The sequence below is a fragment of the Notolepis coatsorum genome, assembly GCF_963971535.1.
Source record: "Notolepis coatsorum genome assembly, chromosome: 6".
NCBI classification, from domain to species: domain Eukaryota; kingdom Metazoa; phylum Chordata; class Actinopteri; order Aulopiformes; family Paralepididae; genus Notolepis; species Notolepis coatsorum.
In genome coordinates this window covers 7,932,461-7,939,108 of record NC_140170.1, presented here as the reverse complement: position 1 = coordinate 7,939,108, position 6,648 = coordinate 7,932,461, and positions in this window count along the sequence as shown.

The following is a 6,648-nucleotide window of genomic DNA, read 5'->3' as shown; positions in this document are numbered from 1 at the left end:
CCATACAATATACTATACAGTGCAAAGGATGAGGTACAATTTAGGTACAATTTACAGTAAGGTGTAATGAGGTATGGGTTGTAGTGCAAATTCTTTACCAATAAATATAAAGTGTGCTTAGGTGTTCTAAAGTGGTTAAAGTGGTTGCTGCAGTGAGTTGTATGTTTAAAGTGAGTGTGTGCGTGTGGATGTGTGTGCTGTGAGCTGTGAGTGCATTTGATGGTTGTTACATAATATTGTTATTGTTCGTTGAGCATCCTGATGGCCTGGGGATAGAAGCTTCTTCTGAGTCTCTCTGTGCTTGCTATGAGACTCCAGTATCGCTTGCCTGACCGCAGCAGTTCAAAGAGGCAGTTGTTTGGGTGGCTCGAGTACTAGGGTACTAGGGAACCTAGTGTTGTTTTAATGTAATGCACAGTAATACAATTAGTTACATTGGGCAGCAGCAAAGGGATGTGCGTTTTACGCTCCTCGCAGGAGTGGTCGATCCAACGGAGGACAGCCTCGAACACCGTCTCCTCGTTCTTCACGTTCAGATCATCCCTCTCGATGATGTCCACCAGTTGCTGCAGGGACAGCTCCACAAACTCCTGTGAGACGCGCAGCATCTCCTCAAAGTGACACACGATGAAGAGATAGGCCTTGCGCCTCAGGTCAGGGCAGTAGTAGATTTCCGCTAATCTCCAGATGCTGACACAGTTTTCCAGAGACAGCTGGCCTTCTAGGGAGTCACAGCACGCACCTACTATGCCAGTGACGAGAAGCTGGTCTGCAGCCACCAGAAGCTCCACCACGTTCTCTGCTGTCACTGGCACAAAGCGTGTGTAGGCGTACTCTATGATGAGCTGCATCATACCCGGGGACACCCCAGGGATACTGTAGACTGGGTTCTCTGAGTCACTCAACTCCATTAGAGTGAAGAGGTTTCTGTGGGATGCAGAGTATAGAGATATCTGATTATGAGTAAACATAAGCAACATTCTGTCCTGTGTACTAATATATTTTCACTGTAGAAGTATAGTATATTTTCATAGTAGAAGTACAGTATATCTTTTCACAGTAGAAGTATAGTATATTCATAGTAAAAGTACAGTATAGTATCTGTTTACAGTAGAAGTACAGTATATTATCTGTTTACAGTAAAAGTACAGTGTAGTATCTTTCTACAGGAGAAGTACAGTATAGGGTCTTAGCACAGTCAAAGTACATTATTCAAATCAAATTAAGTCATTGAAGCGTCTAGATGACGGACACATCCATCCCTACCAAGCTAACCTGAACCAAGATAATCGTACCTGAAATAGGTGCTGCAGCAACACAGGATGGCCTTGTGGGCGTTAAACTCAGTGCTGTTTACTTTAATAACCACATCACAGAACCTTCCCTCCAGACGCAGGTCATTAACACTTTCTATGCCACTCACGAGTTTTCTCGGAATTATTAATATTCCGTTGAAAGCCACTCACGAGATTTCTCGGAATTTTATTTATTTATTTTTTTAGCGATCTGAAATCATATTGCATCACGCGAGCCTACCCTAGTCTACCCGAGAGCCGCCGGCGATCAGATGTGGAAAAAAGCGCCCCCTATCGTCTCCCAGATGACATAAGGGATTTTGGAATGGACTCAATGAAAATGGATGAAGGAAAAAATCCTGTACTCCACATTTTCCAGTCCACTGATGCAGCCGGGGTTACCACAGTTCATTATGGATCCTCTGAGCGCCGCGGATCATGAATTCTACTGTATGCACGTTAGATCTATACACTTATCGATTTTTTCGAATGGTGATCAGGAATTGGAATATACCAGTTGGATACCATCTGATGTCAGGTAAGGAATCTATGTTATCAGTGTTAGGATAATCAGACTCATTTTGATGAAGATATAAGCTGTTTTGTGAAATGTGCTCTATCGGTTTTACTGAAAAAACCATGAGGAAATGAACAAGGCTATTATCAGCGTGCGGCTCGAATGGGCGTGCGTGTACGTATAATATTGATCATCTAGCGTTTATTTGAAAACGATTCATAAATAGGCCGACAAATATCAACGTTCTGGAATATTCCAGTAAAAGACGATTGTCACTGAATGGCCCACAATGGGCTGTTTTTTACCTCAAAACGGGTGCTTTTCAAAATGCTCTCAAACGGAAATGAAGCGATAAAAAACCAATCTGCCTTGACAGCACTGACTGGAAAAGGATTCTTTGATAAGCGACGGGCAGATTAGACACATAGCCATAATTTAAAACATAGATTAGGCGATATTAACGTTAACATTAAAGTGGATGGTGGCATTCAAGTGCTAACTCTGGCGCCACCTGGTGGCACTGAAAGTGTTAAGGATTGTACAGAACATGGCACCTGTTTTCGTTTCCATGTGGTGAATTTTTTAATTATCTACAGAATGCAGGCTTCAATCTACTTGTTTAGTCGATCTGTTCAGTCCTGTTCCAAAATGTGCAATGATACTGAGATACTGAGATGAGATTTTATGCTTAAAAACTGAAGATTACGTTCTGACATCGTGACATTCTGTTATGACATCATGACATTATGTTGACATTCTGTTAGGGCTGTCTTAAATACTTCTAAGCTTCGAAGCTTCGTTCAATGGGCATGGGATTCGAATATGAAAATAAAATTCAAACATATTAAAAAAAAAAAAAAAAAATTAATTTTTCTTTTTTTGCAAAATCAACTCTGCCTCTCTTTGTTAACTACAACAAGCAATGCTGTTTGTTATTTAAGATGAGGTCGCACTGACAGATTTGTATTCATTGTGCTGCTTTTATAAAGCCTTTCATGAAGACAAAGTGTTTTGTTTGTCTAAGATTTTAAAAGGTTTAAACTTTACAGCACTGACAAAGTTGAACAAAGTGCCCTACAAGTCCAACAACATAAAAAAAATATATAATAATAATAATAAAAATGTTTTGTATTTATTATTTTTTTTTTTTTTTATCATTAAAGTAGAAGTACAGTATAGTGTATTTTTACTAACCAAACTGAACCAAGATAAACGTACCTGAAATAGGTGCTGCAGCAACACAGGATGACTTTGTGAGCGTTAAACTCAGTGCTGTTGACTTTAATAACCACATCACAGAACCTTCCCTCCAGACGCAGCTCATTAAGGATTGTACAGGACATGGCACTTGTTTCCTTTTCCATGTGGGGATTTTAAAATGGTATCTACAGAATATATTCAAGCTTACAGACAAGTAGCCAGACACAACAAGTGCACTTGCCTTCTGATATCTGAGATCTTCTGAGAGAATTGTAGAATAGATACACAAATGTTCTCGAATGTTCTATTATGACATCATACTGTGACATCACAACGGAACATCATACTGTGACATCATACTGTGACATCTATTTGAATAATATAAATAATATGTATGATATAATATAATGTAATGTTATATATTATAATATAATGTAATATAATAATAAAGTATAATATATTTAGTTCCCATTTGAATAATATAGACATGTCTAAAAACATGACATTCTTTAAAGTCTTAAAATAAAATAAATTTAATTTAATTAAAATAAATGTAAAATAATAATAACTTTATTTATATAGCACCATTCATACAGATTGCAGCTCAAAGTGCTTTACACAAAAAAAATTACAAAATGATACAACTTTTTTTAATTTTTTTTATTAAATAATAAAGACATTAAAATGATATAAACGGGAATAAAACAACTAGATAAGATAGTAAAAATGGCTAAATAAGACAAACAGTAAGACAATAACATAAGACAATAACACAAGACAGTAAAAAAATTACAAATACAATATTAATAAAGACCGAAAACTTAAATACTTAAAATAATAAAATAGCTAAATTATATAGTAAACAATAATAAAAAAATGTATAACAGTAAAATAAGACATTAATAAATAACAAATAAAATGATTAAAAAACCTACATAAAATAACGATACAAAGTACAAATAATAGAAATAAAGAAAAATATGCATCCTGATGCATTCATCCTGATCTCAGGTGACTTTAACCATGTCAGCCTTGCCTCCCATCTAACTGGCTTTGTACAGTATGTTAATTGCCCCACAAGAGAGAACAACACACTTGATCTGCTGTATGCAAATGCCAGGGAAGCATATACTGCCACAGCACTCCCACCAATTGGCAGATCAGATCACAATTTGGTTCAAACCCTGTGTGCAGAGGCAGCCTGTAACCACTCGGACATTTAGGAAATGGACACCAGAGGCCAGCGAGTCCCTGAGAGCCTGCTATGAGTGGACAGACTGGGATGTACTGCAGGACACAGACGGGAATAAGGGGACCTTGGACATTGACAGGAAGGCTGACTGTAGCACCAGTTACCTGACCTTCTGCAGGGACATGATTGTACCAGCAAGGACTGTGCACTGTTTTCATAACAACAAGCCCTGGATCACCGCTGACCTTAAGAGGCTTGTTAATGAGAAAAAGGCGGCATTCAGGAAGGATGACATGGAGAGGCGCAAGCATGTGCAACGGGAATTAAAGAGGAGTCTGAAGCAGGCCAAGGAGGACTATAAGAGGAAGGTGGAGAGGAAGCTGCAGCACAACAACACCAGAGAGGTGTGGAGGGGAATGAAAACCATCACCGGCCTATGAGCAGGTAAACTGCCAGGCAGAGGGTGATGTGGACAAGGCCAACGAGTTTAACCAATTCTACAACCGGTTTGACACGGCAGCCAGGGCTCGCTCTGCCCCTGTTGACCAGGCCACACCAACCCCCCCTACCACCTCTCCAGCGGCAGCTCCTCCCCCTGCACCATCTCCTCCTCACTGCTGCAACCACAACTCTGCAGTTGCGCCCCCCTGGCCCCACCCTCTGTCACCTAGCCCCCCCCCCCCCCCCCCCTGTGACCTAGTCCCGCCCCTGTCACCTGCCTCCCCCCCTGTGTCACCCAGCCCCCCCCCCCCCCCTTGTCCCTCACAGTAGATGAGGTGAGGGCGGAACTAAGGAAACTGAGTCCAGGAAAGGCGGCTGGCCCGGATGGCGTGTGTTGGAGGCTGCTGAAGCTCTGTGCAGACCAACTGGCTGCGGGACGTGAGGGTGCCGGTCCTGTGGAAAACATCATGTCTTGTGCCGGTACCCAAAGCTGGGCGCCCGGCCGAGCTCAACGACTACAGACCGGTGGCCCTCACGTCACACATCATGAAGACACTGGAGAGGCTGCTTCTACACCATCTGAGGCCACAGACTGAACACGCCCTTGACCCCCTGCAGTTTGGGTATCGGGAGAGCATCGGGGTGGACGACGCGGTCCTCTACATGCTCCACCGGGCCTACTCCTACCTGGATGAGCCGGGGAGTTATGTTAGGATTATGTTTTTAGATTTTTTGAGCACTTTTAATACCATTCAACCTCCCATACTTGAAGACAACCACAGGAAGATGGGGGTGGATCCCTCCTTCACTTCCTGGATCACGGACTACCTGACAGGACGGCCACAGTTTGTCAGGCTGGGGAAATGCGTCTCTGGAACAGTGGTGAGCAGCACCGGGGCCCCGCAGGGGACCGTCTTGGCTCCTTTCCTGTTCACTCTTTACACATCGGACTTTAGCTACAACAGTGAGTCCTGCCACATCCAGAAATACCCTGATGACACAGCTATTGTGGCGTGTGTGAGGAGTGGGCAGGAGAGGGAGTACAGGGACCTGGCAGGAGCCTTCGGTGCCTGGAGTGAGGAAAATGGCCTCCTTCTGAACACCTCCAAGACCAAGGAGATGGTCATAGACTTCAGGAGATGTAAGCCCCCCCTTTATCCAGTCAACATAGGAGGGAAAGACATCGAGATGGTGGAGTCCTACAAATTCCTGGGTGTGCACCTGGATAACAAACTGGACTGGTCTCTGAATACTGATGTCCTCTACAGGAAGGCACAGAGCTGGCTGTTTTTTCTGAGAAGGCTCAGGTCGTTTGGTGTGTGCAGTGACATGCTGTACATGTTCTACCAGTCAGTGGTGGCAAGCATTGTTTTTTATGCTGCAGTCTGCTGGGGAGGCAACATGTCAGCCAAGAACACCGGGCGGTTGGACCGGCTGGTAAAGAAGGCTGGTTCAGTCCTTGGCAGGAGGGTGGACCCACTGGGGGTTGTGGTGGAGAGGCGCACATGGAGCAAGCTGCAGGCCATCATGAGCAATGACAGCCACCCTCTCCACCACACCCCGACAGGACAGAGGAGCAGTCGCAGATTAGATGTCCTCTCTGCGCTTGACCCATCCTGTTGTGTGTGTGTGTCCCCCCCCCCCCCCCCCCAAGGGCAGCCAGGAGCAGACCCGGGGACCAATCCAAGTGCTCCTGACCGTCTTCGCCAGGGACGCGACAGTGTTAGCGATCTGTTCTGCATGTTTTTCCATTGGGGTTATCTCTTATTCTGGAGGGGAAACCCTTGCGAGCACGGGGGAGAACATGCAAACTCCAAACAGAAAGGCCCGGGAGATACCCCACCTGGGTACTTAGCAACCCGGCAACCTGGTCGCCAAGCGGGAATCGAGCCCAGGACCTTCATGTTGCGAGGCAACAGTGTTAACCAGATACAAACTATTCACTTCAGACAGATTTTAAGTATCCAAATATTGATGAATACTGTGTGGGGTGAATATATAGT